Here is a 17,577-nt window from a genome sequence, read left to right as displayed (position 1 = left end):
AAGAAGATAGGAAAGTCAGAAGGATAGCAATGTATGTAGTGTGTTAGTGTGTGGGTCAGTGTTGATGTTTGGGTGATGGGAGGATGGGGAAGGATGGGGGGATGGGGAAGAGAGGGGTGAACAAGCAAGCAGGTCAGCGTCTTACCCTCTTGATGGGATGGGGCTCGAAGTGACTGCAAGCAAGTTTCCTCTCAGCTCTGGTGAAGAACTACTCAGGATAACCCAAGAAAAATCTCGAGCAACAGTGTTCAGAGTTGATCAGCTGAAGAGCAGGAACGACGACGTCTTCTCTCCACGACGGCTGGGCTGCTTCGTCTTCTGTGTCAATAACATCTAAGAAGAAAATAAATTATGGGAACATTAAATAAGAAAAGGTTAGAATCAAGAGAGAATGTACTTCAGACTCATGACCAACACCCACACATTATTATAGCAACATATTGGAGTAAGACATGTGACGAAATGTTAGATAGGCCTAGAAAAAAGCCAAGACTCCATGGGCACAATAGGAAAGTTTTTTTGTAAACATCATGGTTAATGACTATTCAACATCATGGTTAACGACTATTCGACCTGATAGATCCCTACATACACCAAGTACCAGGTCAACCAGGTCAACCTTGCTGTTAGGAATATTTGGGGCAGGGGAATGTGAAGTCACAAAAACTCTCGACACCGGTCAAAAGTATATCACAGTTACATGATGAAAAAATGGCAATAAAACATGATTGAATAAAAGTCAAGTAAAAATGCTGAAAGAAATCACAAGTGAGAACCTTTAGTGATTCTAATGATACGAAAATCTGAGAGTTTTTCATATCTTCTTTGTGTCAGTCATATGATAAACAAGAAACATGTTACTTTGTTTTGACGGGAAAGCACTTCAAATTTAAAAAAAAAAAAAAAAAAAAAAAAAGTAGATCATTGTGTTTCTTCAGAACAATAAAAGTAGCTACACATTAATTTTCTGGTATTAATGTTTAAACTTTGCTCAACCTCAATATAATGTTCGCTTGATTTTAACCCAGAAAAAAATATTAAAATTTTACGAAATATAATGAAATGATAAGTTATCCCTATGGGTTTATCAAAGTACACAAATTATGCAGCAAATGTTATTTGAAGTAGTCTGTATTATCCAGTTTCTGATCCATCATATATGTTATAGCTTCATGTACTACACAACCTTCACAGTGAAGCTCTCTGGCATTTTTCTGTTGTGTTCATCTGTGGACACTTTAACTAACCAAAAGTTTGTTGCTTCAGGTGACCATTGGAGTTCGTCGACGCTACGGCTACTATGTCCTCACCACATATATTCCATCAATCTTCTTTGTCAGTATCGCCTATCTCACAACATACTTCAGGCTTTCCAACTTCCAGGTATGATTCGCTACTTTCTATTAATTATTCAACCTATCTTCAGTACTGGGTACGCAACTTTCATTGTTTGACGTTTCCTGATTGGGTTAAAAATTAAACAGATCAAAGATGCTGATTATAACCAGAAAAGTTTTTAATGTACAACGATAATCATTCGTAGTGAGAGAATGGGTTGAATTATGTTACCTATAATCTCTTCTTTGTCGTTTTAAGTTTTTTAGATACTTTTTGTAATTATTTATCACATAAGGATATACACTGATTTTTCTGTACCTTAAGCATTTTTGCAGCAAAGGTTAGGTAGCACACACACAACGTGGGAATATTCAAACACAAACCAGGCCCAAAGAGACATTTCCTTGGTAGACTCAAACACGTACTTAGGAGCACACTGCCTTAGAACACACTCAAATGATTTTTGATACTAAAGCACTCTCCCTGGCATATACACATACATACAAACAACATCTTCAAACATCCATCTAGCATACTTACTCACCATTCTATTGCTCATTCAGACACTCTGAAAACATTTAGACACACACTTTACACACGAAAGTTAATCACCAGAACACTCAGATTCCCGGGCATATTCTCACCCCCGCCCATCCCTTCCACAGGTACGAGCACATTTCGACTTGGATACACTCAGGCACGCAAACAACTCTCACACATACCAGACACTGAGACAACTATCAAACATAAACACTCATCAGAAACACTGAGATATCCATCTGACACATCGAGACTCGCCAGACACAGATCCTAAAGCAACACACGCAGACATTCAGCGGACACCCAGGATTCACCAGACATGCTTGGGCAACTATCAGACATACTTGCTATTATACATTTGCAGATACATCAGAAACATCCAGATATCTACCCAACAAACCTAGACGCTCACTAGACTCCCACCAGACACTCAAACTCCCTCCAGACATGCTCAGACTCCCACCAGACACGCTCAGACTCCTTCCAGACATGTTCAAACTCCAACCATACATGTTCAGACTTCCACCAGACACGCTCAGACTCCCTCCAGATTTAAGAACAGAAGAAAATAACAAAGAAGACGAGGAATACTGCAGCGGGCCTACTGGCCCATGCAAGGCAGGTCCAGGTCATATCCATTTAAGGAAGGAGCACGGCATCAGACCTACTAGCACAAGCTAGTCAATTCCAACTCACACCCACCCACACACACTAATGTATTTACCTAACCTATTTTTAAAACTACACAAGGTTATAGCTCCTATGACGGTACTCGGGGGTTTGTTCCACTCATCCACAACTCTATTACCAAACCAGTGCTTTCCTATATTCTTCCTCAGTCAGAATTTTTCCTGTTTTGGCTAGATATTTCTAGCACGCTCTTTACATCCCCTTGATTTATTCCAGTTTTCCATTTATGCACCTCAATCATATTCCCCCTAATTCAAATTCTGGGCCCTCAGTCTATCCTCATAGGGAAAAATTCTGATACACGAGATAAACTTTGTCATCCTCCTCTGTATGTTCTCCAGTGCATTTATATCCATTCTGTAATATGGTGACCAGAAGTGTGCAACATAATCTAAATGAGGCCTAACCAAGGATATATAGAGTTGAAGAGCAACCTGGATACTGTTCGTTTGTATTGCAAACACTTATGCATTGTTGTCTTGGTTTCAGATTACTGTTAACCAGAACTCCTAAATCCTTTTAGCAATCCATATTATTAAGATCTACATTGTTTAGTTTATATGTGGCATGGTTATTTTCCTGTCCATCATTTAGAACTTTGCATTTATCTATATTAAACTGGATCTGACACTTCTCTGATCACTACGTCAGTCTATTCAAATCTTCCTGGAGTGCTCTAAAATCCTCATTAGAATGAATTGGACGGCCTATTTTGGTGTCTTCAGCAAACTTGCTCATGTCGCTATTTATTCCTTCATCAATGTCGTTTATATAAATTGTGGACAACAAAAGGCCCAATACAGACGCCTGTGGAACACCACTTGTGACGTGCCCCCGCCCTGATTTCTCCCCATTTATGCAAACTCTCTTCTGTCTATCTGTCAATCATGCCTCTTCCCAGAAAAAAATTTCTCCAGTTACGTGTGCCTTAAGTTTTCTCAATAGCCTCTGATGTTGAACTCTACCGAAAGCCTTACTGAAGTCCATATACACAATATCATACGCATTACCATTATCTTCCTCCTCAAACACCTTAGTGAAAAAAGTTAGTAAATTCGTAAGACAGGAACGCCCCTTTGTAAAACCGTGTTGAGATTTATTAATCAACTGATGCCTTTCAAGATGGCTACGAATTGCCTCAGCAATTATTGATTCCATAAATTTTCCTGCTTTGGAGATAAGGCTTATGGTCTATAGTTCGAAGCTAAGGACCTGTCTCCTGCTTTGTAAATAGGTATTACATTTGCTATTTTCCACTTGTCTAGCACTATGCCAGTTTGTATTGAAAAGATTAGCCAAGGTTTGCTAAATTCCTATTTACATTACTTTAAAACCTTTGCAAACAGTTCATCAGTGCCTGGGGATTTGTTAGATTTAATTTCTCTATTTGTCTGAGGATCATGTTATAAATTACCCCAATCGTTCATAGTTTATTATTGTCCTGTTCTGCATAATTTATTATTTTTGGAATTTCGCTAGTATCTTCCTGAGCATCAAGTGAGAGGAAGCAGATATTGAAAAGTTCACACATTTCCTTATCACTGTCAGTGATCTGACCTGAGATACTCTTAAGTAGGCCTATCTTGTCCCTAATCTTACTTCTGTATACCTGAAAGAACACTTTTGGGTTAGTTTATAAATCTCTTGCGACTTTAGCCTCATAATATTTTTTTCTTTCTTTCTTTTTCTTTTTTTTATTTCTCTTTGACTGAATATGCTGATTTCGTAACTGCCCATCCCCTATTTTAATACATCTATATATGCCTCTCTTTTTACTAAAAAGATGTTTTAATCTATTGTTTATCCATTTGGGATCATTTTCGTTAGATCTAATTTCCCTGCTAAGAGCATAAGTTGTCTGGGCAGCTAGAACTATGCTCTGGAAAACGTCATATTGGCAACCGATAATATCAAAATACCTGACCCATACTCAGGTCATTCAAATTCAGCCCACCCATGAAATCGGCCAAGTGGAAGTCTGGGACAGAGACTTGATTGCAGTTATTTGGGTAATTCTATGATTTATTGAAACTAAGTAGATTTGTGATCACTTTCCCCAAGCTCATCATTAACCTCAAGAATATTAATAAGTGATTCTTTGTTGGCAAGAACCAAGTCAAGAAGGTTGTTTCCTCTAGTTGGTTCTATCACAAAGTGTTTTAAAAAGCAATCCTGAACAGTATTAAGTCACTATACTCAAGACTTCCTGTTATGTTCTTCCAGTCAATTAGTCTAAAGTTAAAATCATCCATTAACAAAGAATTTTCATATCTAGACGCCTTAAGAATTTCGTCCCATAACAGCTTACTGCACTCCCTATCAAGGTTTGGTGGGCCTGTAAATCACACCCAAAATTAATTTTTCACGATCCTCGAGAAACTGCAGCCAAGCAGATTCTGTGTCTGATGTTTCTAAATACAACAATTTAAATTATTTCTGACATACATCGCTTTCCACCACCCTTCTTGTTGACCCTATCAGTGTGGAATATTATTATTATAATAAAAAAGAAGCGATAAGCCACAAGGGCTATACAGTATCAGTGTGGAATAGTTTATAACCTTGTATGTTACATTCAGAAGGCATTTCTCTATCTTGAACCAGGTCTCTATTATAGCAATAATATCTATATTACCTGCATCGGAAAGTAATCTTAGCTCATCTATCTTGTTTATTAGACTCCCACTATTAGTACAGTGAACCTTAAGGGAGCTAGTCACTCGCTGCCCTCTACTATCTCTCTTTGTTGATCAATTGCTTTGCCTTTACTAACAACTTTATTTTGAATATTGTCTTTTAAACATATCCCAGAGGTATTCTGGTAATATCTGCTGTTTTCAACCCTAATACTGCAGCCTGGCTGTTCCCCACACACACACATATCTCTCTAGACAAGTCAGAAACATCCTCCCCCTCCTCAATCGAGTTGGCCAACGTAACCACTCTGGTCTCAGAGAGATGTATCCCATCCCTTGCATACATAGCACGTTGCCAAAAAAAAAAATTTCCTTTTATCAATGAATGGGATTGCAAGTTCGTTGCAGTACCTGTTGTCAAGGGAACATCTGCCTGAACAAAAGAATGGAAAAAATATATGAATGAATGACTTGAGGAATAATAACGCAGATAAATTTCTAACGATTTTAATTAAAAATAAATAAAATAAAAATTGGCAACTGTGGTTCCAGTAGGATATTGAGACAGGAGTATCTTATGCCCAGGATGGTCTTCTGATGATGTTTTAGAAGAAATGGTGTTGGTTATTCTGGGTGGCGGTGATCGTCCGATGTTGTGGGATTCCTGTCACTACATGGTCACAGTACCACAATTCAGATTTCAGAGGTGGGGAGTCGTAATGTTCCACTACGTCCTGTAGATGGGGATCTTGTTCCAATTAACTGATTATAAAAAAGAACTAGTTACACAAGGGTTAAATAAGTATAACATTGAAGAAAGATGAAGGGTGGTATTCTACTTCAATGTCATTACTGATAACCAGGTAAATCAATATCAAAGAACAGAAATACTCCTGGTAGATCACCTCACCTGATCAGGGAAAGAGTGGAGGTAAAGTGATTCTTCAAACTTAATACTACCAAGAGTAGAAATTAAAGAAAATCAGACCTGAGGAACTGAAGTTTAGCCTCATTATTATTATAATCAAGGGGAAAGTGCTAAACCCGTAGGATTATACAGGTATTCAGGGTTAATTCAGAGAAGTGGTGCACAGATCCCGTTCCCGAGATCAAGAGCCCCTTACCAGCACTAGGGAACCTTCCTTGAGGGGAGTTGAGCCTCAGCCTGCTAGATGATAGCACAGGCAGTAACATGCTAATGGTTACTGGGTGTCTGAACAACCATAACTCCCACTTTTTAAGGGATTTTCCCTAACACTTGTCTAGCCAGAAATTTATTCCAATTGTCTTAGATATCCATTCATTGCCCACTTACCTCCCTTCTAGGAAAAATGCTACATATGACTGGGACCCTTCCCTTAGACTTGACTGCATCAATGACTGACTTGTACTTATCCAGCACCTCCTGTCTCCTGCCCTTCCTGATGTCATTTCCACGAGTACTAAGGCTCGTTCCCATTACCTGACATAATATTACACAGCCTGTTGACTATGTCACTAACACCAGCTCATGAGAAACACACTCTCTGTCTCACCTTCCTATCTTTTGTTCCAAAAAAAAAAAAAGCACGGTCCATATATCTTACCTGGGAGTCTCCAACAACCAGAATGTTCTTACTTTGAATAGCAGGGGAGTCAGTGATACCTTAACCTTTTCCTCCTTTCCAGATCCAACCATCTCACACTCCGAAACCCATCTAGGTGAAGTTTCAGCATCCTATTTTCCTCCTGAAGAAGCACAACCTCCTTCTTCAACACTTTAATCTGAGATTCTAAAACACTACAGCAAGCCATGGTGCTCAGTAGCACCCCTTGCTAATCCTCAGACAGTTTAAGACAGAATGACCTCTCTTGACCACTGACGCACCCAGATACCCATAGTAGACACCCAAAAAACAGCCTGACACACTCAGACATTTATCAGAAAAATACATATATCCACATGACACTCTTAGATATTCATTAGATATGAGCAACTGTCACACAGTGGCTTTATCAGTCCAGTACAAAGCAGAAATATGTAATGAAAGGAGGAGTTTGAAGTAATCAGTCCCTCATCCTGGAATCGATGTGTTCAGTCCATCACTCTTGTTGAAAGTAGAGCATATGGCCGGAGAAGTAGCTTATATACTGTAAGTCGAAGCCGGAGGACGAAGGATCACAGTGAAACCATCCACTAGCGTAAGTAGGTCTTCGTCCAAAGGTTGGACAAGTATTGAAGAATTCTTTGTATCAAGTTCCATGATGTTGTCGGTTTTAAAAACTGGCAAGCTGAAGATTGAGACACTTATGCAACATTTGGGAATCTTCATTTAGGAAACGTTTTGCCACATGGCTTTCAACACCATTTATCACATTTGTCAGGCACTGCAACATCATGGGAACTTGATACTTGTCCATCCTCTGGACGAATACCTACTTACACTAGTGGATGGTTCCAGTGTGATACTACCTTCTCCTGCTTCGGCTCACCTGACTAGAGAATATAAGCCACTTCTCTGGCCATATGTTGTACTTTCTTCAAGAGTGATGAATTGAACACATCGATTCCAGGATGTTGGACTGATTATCTCAATCTCCTCTCCTTACCCATTTCTGCTTTGGACTGATGAAGCCACTGTGTGGCGAAACGTTGCCCTAATAACGATTCCCATATGTTGCATAAGTGCCTCAATCTTCGACTTGTCGGTTTTCAAAACCATTTATCACACGGACAACTGTAAACACATAAATTAAGCTAACAAATTCAGATACAAGCAGTAATATTCATTAAGACAATCACCAGACATCCTAACTATCCAGAAACACAACGACACCAATAAGATAAAATAATACACTAACTAGACATAATCAGACACACCACAAATACACAATGGCACCAACACGCAGACAACTACAAATGGTACATGCTAATCTGTCGCATTCATACATCCAACAGTCAAACTGCACTCGGAAGACACAAAGAAATCAATCTGTGACACTCAAAAACCCACCTGAGACGCAGACACCTTGCAGACACTCGAACATTGAAACACCAACCAGACAAGCTCAGACAGAAACCGGACTCATATTTGAACATTAACCAGATAAAATGAAAAACATGACAGACCCACTTACACTTCTACTAGACACGTTCAGACACCCAACATACACACTGAAACATTTATTACAGGCACTCATACATTCATTGAAGCACTCACCCATCTCCCAGAGACATTCAGACGTTCAGTAAAGCAGTGATAAACCTACTAGAAGTACTCAGACAATAATACACTCAGCATTTACTAGACAAACTCAGACACCTACCAAACATTCCCTCACACCCATTAGACACATCATACACGCATATCCTTACCAAACACCAAGCAGATGCATTATGGCTCTTACTAAACACCAAGCAGACACATTATGGATCTTACTAAACACCAAGCAGACGCATTATGCATCTTACCAAACACAAAGCAGACGCATTATGAATCTTACCAAACACCAAGCAGACGCATTATGCATCTTACCAAACACCAAGCAGACGCATTATGAATCTTACCAAACACCAAGCAGACGCATTATGGATCTTACTAAACACCAAGCAGACGCATTAAGGATCTTACCAAAAACCAAACAGACGCATTATGGATCTTACTAAACACCAAGCAGACGCATTAAGGATCTTACTCAACACCAAGCAGACGCATTAAGGATTTTACCAAACACCAAGCAGACGCATTGTGGATCTTACTAAACACCAAGCAGACGCATTATGGATCTTACTAAACACCAAGCAGACGCATTGTGGATCTTACTAAACACCAAGCAGACGCATTGTGGATCTTACTAACACGAAGCAGACGCATTGTGGATCTTAACAAACACCAAGCAGACGCATTATGGATCTTACCAAACACCAAGCAGACGCATTACGAATCTTACCAAACACCAAGCAGACGCATTATGGATCTTACCAAACACAAAGCAGACGCATTATGGATCTTACTAAACACCAAGCAGACGCATTATGGATCTTGCCAAACACCAAGCAGACGCATTACGAATCTTACCAAACACCAAACAGACGCATTAACGATCTTACCAAACACCAAACAGACGCATTATGGATCTTAACAAACATCAAGCAGACGCATTAAGGATCTTATCAAACACCAAGCAGACGCATTATGGACCTTACCAAACACCAAGCAGACGTATTATGGATCTTACTAAACACCAAGCAGATGCATTAAGGATCTTATCAAACACCAAGCAGACGCATTATGGACCTTACCAAACACCAAGCAGACGTATTATGGATCTTACTATACACCAAGCAGACGCATTAAGGATCTTACCAAACACCAAGCAGACTCGTTATGGATCTTACCAAACACCAAGCAGACGAATTACGAATCTTACTAAACATCAACCAGACGCATTAAGCATCTTAACAAACACCAAGTAGACGTATTATGGAACTTACTATTCACCAAGCAGACGCATTAAGGATTTTACCAAACACCAAGCAGACGCATTATGGGTCTTACCAAACACCAAAAAGACGCATTATGGATCTTACTAAACACCAAGCAGACGCATTAAGGATCTTACAAAACACCAAGCAGACGCATTATGGATCTTACCGAACACAAAGCAGAAGCATTAAGGATCTTACCAAACACCAAGCAGACGCATTAAGGACCTTACCAAACGCCAAGCAGACGCATTATGAATCTTACTATACAACAAGCAGAGGCATTAAGGATCTTACCAAACACCAAGCAGACGCATTATGGATCATACTAAACACCAAGCAGACGCATTAAGGATCTTACCAAACACCAAACAGACGCATTACGGATTTTACCATACATCAAGCAAACGCAATAAGGATCTTACTAAACACCAAGCAGACGCATTAAGGATCTTACCAGACACCAAGCAGACGCATTAAGGATCTTACCAAACCCCAATCAGACGCATTATGGATCTTACTAAACACCAAGCAGACGCATTATGGATCTTACAAAACACCAAGCAGACGCATTAGGATATTACAAAACACAAAGTAGACGCATTAAGGATCTTACCAAACACCAAGCAGACGCATTAAAGATGTTGCCAAACACCAAGCAGACGCATTATGAATCTTACAAAACACCAAGCAGACGCATTAATGATCTTACCAATCACCAAGCGGACGCATTATGTACCTTAAATAACACAAAGCAGACGCATGAAGGATCTTACCAAACACCAAGCAGACTCACTATGGATCTTACCAAACACCAAACTGACGCATTATAGATCTCACTATACTCCAAGCAGACGCATTAAGGATCTTGCCAAACACCAAGCAGACGCTTTATGGATCTTACTAAACAACAAACAGACGCATTATGGATCTTACTAAACACCAAGCAGACGCATTAAGGATCTTACCAAACACCAAGCAGACGCATTATGGATCTTACCAAACACCAAGCAGACGCATTATGGATCTTACTAAACACCGAGCAGACTCATTAAGGATCTTACCAAACACCAAGCAGACGCATTACGGATGTTACCAAACACAAAGGAGACGCATTATGGATCTTACTAAACACCAAGTAGACGCACTAAGATATTACTAAACACCAATCACGCGCATTAGGGATCTTACCAAGCACCAAGGAGACGCATTATGGATCTTACCAAACACCAAGCAGACGCCTTATGGATCTTACTAAACACAAACCAGACGCAATAGGGATCTTACCAAACACCAAGCAGACGCATTATGGATCTTACCAAACACCAAGCAGACGCATTAAAAATCTTACCAAACACCACAAAGACGCATTATGGATCTTACTAAACACGAGGCAGACGCATTAAGGATCTTACAAAACACCAAGCAGACGCATTATGGATTTTACCAAACACCAAGCAGACGCATTATGTATCTTACTAAACACCAAGAAGAAGCATTAAGGATCTTACCAAACACCAAGCAGACGCATTAAGAATCTTACCAAACACCAAGCAGACGCATTATGGATCTTACCATACATCAAGCAAACGCAATAAGGATCTTACTAAACATCAAGCAGACGCATTAAGGATCTTACCAGACACCAAGCAGACGCATGATATTACCAAACACCAATCAGACGCATTATGGATCTTACTAAACCCCTGGCAGACGCATTATGGATCTTACAAAACACCAAGCAGACGCATTAGGATATTACAAAACACAAAGCAGACGCATTAAGTGTCTTACCAAACACCAAGCAGACGCATTAAGGATCTTGCCAAGCACCAAGCAGACGCATTAGTGGTCTTACCAAACACCAAGCAGACGCATTATGGGTCTTACCAAACACCAAAAAGACGCATTATGGATCTTACTAAACACCAAGCAGACGCATTAAGGATCTTACAAAACACCAAGCAGACGCATTATGGATCTTACCGAACACAAAGCAGACGCATTATGTATCTTACTAAACACCAAGCAGAAGCATTAAGGATCTTACCAAACACCAAGCAGACGCATTAAGGACCTTACAAAACACCAAGCAGACGCATTAGGATATTACAAAACACAAAGTAGACGCATTAAGGATCTTACCAAACACCAAGCAGAAGCATTAAAGATGTTGCCAAACACCAAGCAGACGCATTATGAATCTTACAAAACACCAAGCAGACGCATTAAGGATCTTACCAATCACCAAGCGGACGCATTATGTACCTTAAATAACACAAAGCAGACGCATGAAGGATCTTACCAAACACCAAGCAGACTCACTATGGATCTTACCAAACACCAAACTGACGCATTATAGATCTCACTATACTCCAAGCAGACGCATTAAGGATCTTGCCAAACACCAAGCAGACGCTTTATGGATCTTACTAAACAACAAACGGACGCATTATGGATCTTACTAAACACCAAGCAGACGCATTAAGGATCTTACCAAACACCAAGCAGACGCATTATGGATCTTACCAAACACCAAGCAGACGCATTATGGATCTTACTAAACACCAAGCAGACTCATTAAGGATCTTACCAAACACCAAGCAGACGCATTACGGATGTTACCAAACACAAAGGAGACGCATTATGGATCTTACTAAACACCAAGTAGACGCACTAAGATATTACTAAACACCAATCACGCGCATTAGGGATCTTACCAAGCACCAAGGAGACGCATTATGGATCTTACCAAACACCAAGCAGACGCATTATGGATCTTACTAAACACCAAGCAGACTCATTAAGGATCTTACCAAACACCAAGCAGACGCATTACGGATGTTACCAAACACAAAGGAGACGCATTATGGATCTTACCAAACACCAAGCAGGCGCATTAAAAATCTTACCAAACACCACAAAGACGCATTATGGATCTTACTAAACACGAGGCAGACGCATTAAGGAACTTACAAAACACCAAGCAGACGCATTATGGATTTTACCAAACACCAAGCAGACGCATTATGTATCTTACTAAACACCAAGAAGAAGCATTAAGGATCTTACCAAACACCAAGCAGACGCATTAAGAATCTTACCAAACACCAAGCAGACGCATTATGGATCTTACCATACATCAAGCAAACGCAATAAGGATCTTACTAAACACCAAGCAGACGCATTAAGGATCTTACCAGACACCAAGCAGACGCATGATATTACCAAACACCAATCAGACGCATTATGGATCTTACTAAACCCCTGGCAGACGCATTATGGATCTTACAAAACACCAAGCAGACGCATTAGGATATTACAAAACACAAAGCAGACGCATTAAGTGTCTTACCAAACACCAAGCAGACGCATTAAGGATCTTGCCAAGCACCAAGCAGACGCATTAGTGGTCTTACCAAACACCAAGCAGACGCATTATGGGTCTTACCAAACACCAAAAAGACGCATTATGGATCTTACTAAACACCAAGCAGACGCATTAAGGATCTTATAAAACACCAAGCAGACGCATTATGGATCTTACCGAACACAAAGCAGACGCATTATGTATCTTACTAAACACCAAGCAGAAGCATTAAGGATCTTACCAAACACCAAGCAGACGCATTAAGGACCTTACAAAACACCAAGCAGACGCATTAGGATATTACAAAACACAAAGTAGACGCATTAAGGATCTTACCAAACACCAAGCAGAAGCATTAAAGATGTTGCCAAACACCAAGCAGACGCATTATGAATCTTACAAAACACCAAGCAGACGCATTAAGGATCTTACCAATCACCAAGCGGACGCATTATGTACCTTAAATAACACAAAGCAGACGCATGAAGGATCTTACCAAACACCAAGCAGACTCACTATGGATCTTACCAAACACCAAACTGACGCATTATAGATCTCACTATACTCCAAGCAGACGCATTAAGGATCTTGCCAAACACCAAGCAGACGCTTTATGGATCTTACTAAACAACAAACGGACGCATTATGGATCTTACTAAACACCAAGCAGACGCATTAAGGATCTTACCAAACACCAAGCAGACGCATTATGGATCTTACCAAACACCAAGCAGACGCATTATGGATCTTACTAAACACCAAGCAGACTCATTAAGGATCTTACCAAACACCAAGCAGACGCATTACGGATGTTACCAAACACAAAGGAGACGCATTATGGATCTTACTAAACACCAAGTAGACGCACTAAGATATTACTAAACACCAATCACGCGCATTAGGGATCTTACCAAGCACCAAGGAGACGCATTATGGATCTTACCAAACACCAAGCAGACGCATTATGAATCTTACTAAACACCAAGCAGACTCATTAAGGATCTTACCAAACACCAAGCAGACGCATTACGGATGTTACCAAACACAAAGGAGACGCATTATGGATCTTACCAAACACCAAGCAGACGCATTAAAAATCTTGCCAAACACCACAAAGACGCATTATGGATCTTACTAAACACGAGGCAGACGCATTAAGGAACTTACAAAACACCAAGCAGACGCATTAAGGATCTTACCAGACACCAAGCAGACGCATGATATTACCAAACACCAATCAGACGCATTATGGATCTTACTAAACCCCTGGCAGACGCATTATGTATCTTACAAAACACCAAGCAGACGCATTAGGATATTACAAAACACAAAGCAGACGCATTAAGTGTCTTACCAAACACCAAGCAGACGCATTAAGGATCTTGCCAAGCACCAAGCAGACGCATTAGTGGTCTTACCAAACACCAAGCAGACGCATTATGAATCTTACAAAACACCAAGCAGACGTATTAAGGATCTTACCAAACACCAAGGGGACGCATTATGTACCTTAAATAACACCAAGCAGACGCATGAAGGATCTTACCAAACACGAAGCAGACGCATTATGGATCTTACCAAACACCAAACTGACGCATTATGGATCTCACAATACACCAAGCAGACGCATTAAGGATCTTACCAAACACCAAGCAGACGCTTTATGGATATTACTGAACAACAAACAGACGCATTATGGATCTTACTAAACACCAAGCAGACGCATTAAGGAGCTTACCAAACACCAAGCAGACGCATTATGGATCTTACCAAACACCAAGCAGACGCATTATGGATCTTACTAAACACCAAGCAGACTCATTAAGGATCTTACCAAACACTAAGCAGACGCATTATGGATGTTACCAAACACAAAGCAGACGCATTATGGATCTTACTAAACACCAAGTAGACGCACAAAGATATTACTAAGCACCAATCAGACGCATTAAGGATCTTACCAAACACCAAGCAGACGCCTTATGGATCTTACTAAACACAAAGCAGACGCAATAGTGATCTTACCAAACACCAAGCAGACGCATTATGGATCTTACCAAACACCAAGCAGACGCATTAAGGATCTTATCCAAAATCAAGCAGACGCATTATTGATCTTACTAAACACCAAGCAGACGCATTATGGATCTTACCGAACACCAAGCAGACGCATTAAGAATCTTACCGAACACCTACCAGACGCATTATGGATTTTACTAAATACCAAGCAGACCCATTATGGATCTTACTAAACACCAAGGAGACGCATTAAGGATCTTACCAAGCACCAAGCAGACGCATTAAGAATCTTACCAAACACCAAGCAGACGCATTATGGATCTTACCATACATCAAGCAAACGCAATAAGGATCTTACTAAACACCAAGCAGACGCATTAAGGATCTTACCAGACACCAAGCAGACGCATGATATTACCAAACACCAATCAGACGCATTATGGATCTTACTAAACCCCTGGCAGACGCATTATGTATCTTACAAAACACCAAGCAGACGCATTAGGATATTACAAAACACAAAGCAGACGCATTAAGTGTCTTACCAAACACCAAGCAGACGCATTAAGGATCTTGCCAAGCACCAAGCAGACGCATTAGTGGTCTTACCAAACACCAAGCAGACGCATTATGAATCTTACAAAACACCAAGCAGACGTATTAAGGATCTTACCAAACACCAAGGGGACGCATTATGTACCTTAAATAACACCAAGCAGACGCATGAAGGATCTTACCAAACACGAAGCAGACGCATTATGGATCTTACCAAACACCAAACTGACGCATTATGGATCTCACAATACACCAAGCAGACGCATTAAGGATCTTACCAAACACCAAGCAGACGCTTTATGGATATTACTGAGCAACAAACAGACGCATTATGGATCTTACTAAACACCAAGCAGACGCATTAAGGAGCTTACCAAACACCAAGCAGACGCATTATGGATCTTACCAAACACCAAGCAGACGCATTATGGATCTTACTAAACACCAAGCAGACTCATTAAGGATCTTACCAAACACTAAGCAGACGCATTATGGATGTTACCAAACACAAAGCAGACGCATTATGGATCTTACTAAACACCAAGTAGACGCACAAAGATATTACTAAGCACCAATCAGACGCATTAAGGATCTTACCAAACACCAAGCAGACGCCTTATGGATCTTACTAAACACAAAGCAGACGCAATAGTGATCTTACCAAACACCAAGCAGACGCATTATGGATCTTACCAAACACCAAGCAGACGCATTAAGGATCTTATCCAAAATCAAGCAGACGCATTATTGATCTTACTAAACACCAAGCAGACGCATTATGGATCTTACCGAACACCAAGCAGACGCATTAAGAATCTTACCGAACACCTACCAGACGCATTATGGATTTTACTAAATACCAAGCAGACCCATTATGGATCTTACTAAACACCAAGGAGACGCATTAAGGATCTTACCAAGCACCAAGCAGATGCATTATGGATCTTTCCAAACACCAAACAGACGCATTATGGATCTTACTAAACACAAAGCAGACGATTAAGGATCTTACCAAACACCAATCAGACGCATTATGGATCTTACCAAACACCAAGCAAATGCATTATGGATCTTGTCAAACCCCAAGCAGACGCATTATGGATCTTACCAATCACAAAGTAGATGCATTATGTATCTTACTAAACAACAAGCAGACGCATTAAGGATCTTACCAAACACCAAGCAGATGCATTATGGATCTTACCAAACACCAAGCAGACGCATTATGGATCTTAATAAACACCAAGCTATCGTAGGGGTTCTTAAATGGAGATATCGAGGGTTGAAGGTAGACACACTTGTTGGATGGTGACGATGTATTGTCAGACTGTGATGATGGGAAATGGAGCCCAGCCTCTGCCTGTCCTAGCCTGGATGTCTAGCGCCGACTGAGATAGAGGCAGAGGTACGAACGTACACATGCGCATCCCGTGACGTCACACCACAGTCACAGGCCTAGGGATCTCCTATGTAAAGCACATGGATGATACTGATATGCTATACAACACAGGGATCAGCAACTATGCTGACAGCTCGGTCATGTTACGTATGTCGTCTCGACATACACTACTATCTATAGGCTGAACAGGCAGGTGGTTCTAGGCTGATTCTATACAATAACAAATTCATATAACTTAGAACTAATGGATGGTATCATACTGGATGTTAACAAAATGAATTTTACGTAATGGGTGTTAACGTAATCACTTTTAACGTAATGCATTACAAACTATAAGAACAAATCATTGTACAATATGGGATGGAATTGATCGATCGATCTGTATTCATGCACTCTACGGATTCTGAGGAAGAATAAATTTATATATACAAGGTGAAATTAACAGCAAAGGCGTCTGGTGCACTCAGACTATTACTGTCAAATTCTCAGAATGCGGATGGAACGTGAATACCAAAAAAAAAAAATTTTGGAAAGACTAATCAGTTAATAACAAACAGTTGACAAT

Source organism: Cherax quadricarinatus, chromosome 11 (genome assembly GCF_038502225.1).
Source record: "Cherax quadricarinatus isolate ZL_2023a chromosome 11, ASM3850222v1, whole genome shotgun sequence".
Classification (NCBI taxonomy): Eukaryota; Metazoa; Arthropoda; class Malacostraca; order Decapoda; family Parastacidae; genus Cherax; species Cherax quadricarinatus.
The sequence above is the reverse complement of the archived record's forward strand: the minus strand, read 5'-3'. Positions refer to the sequence as shown.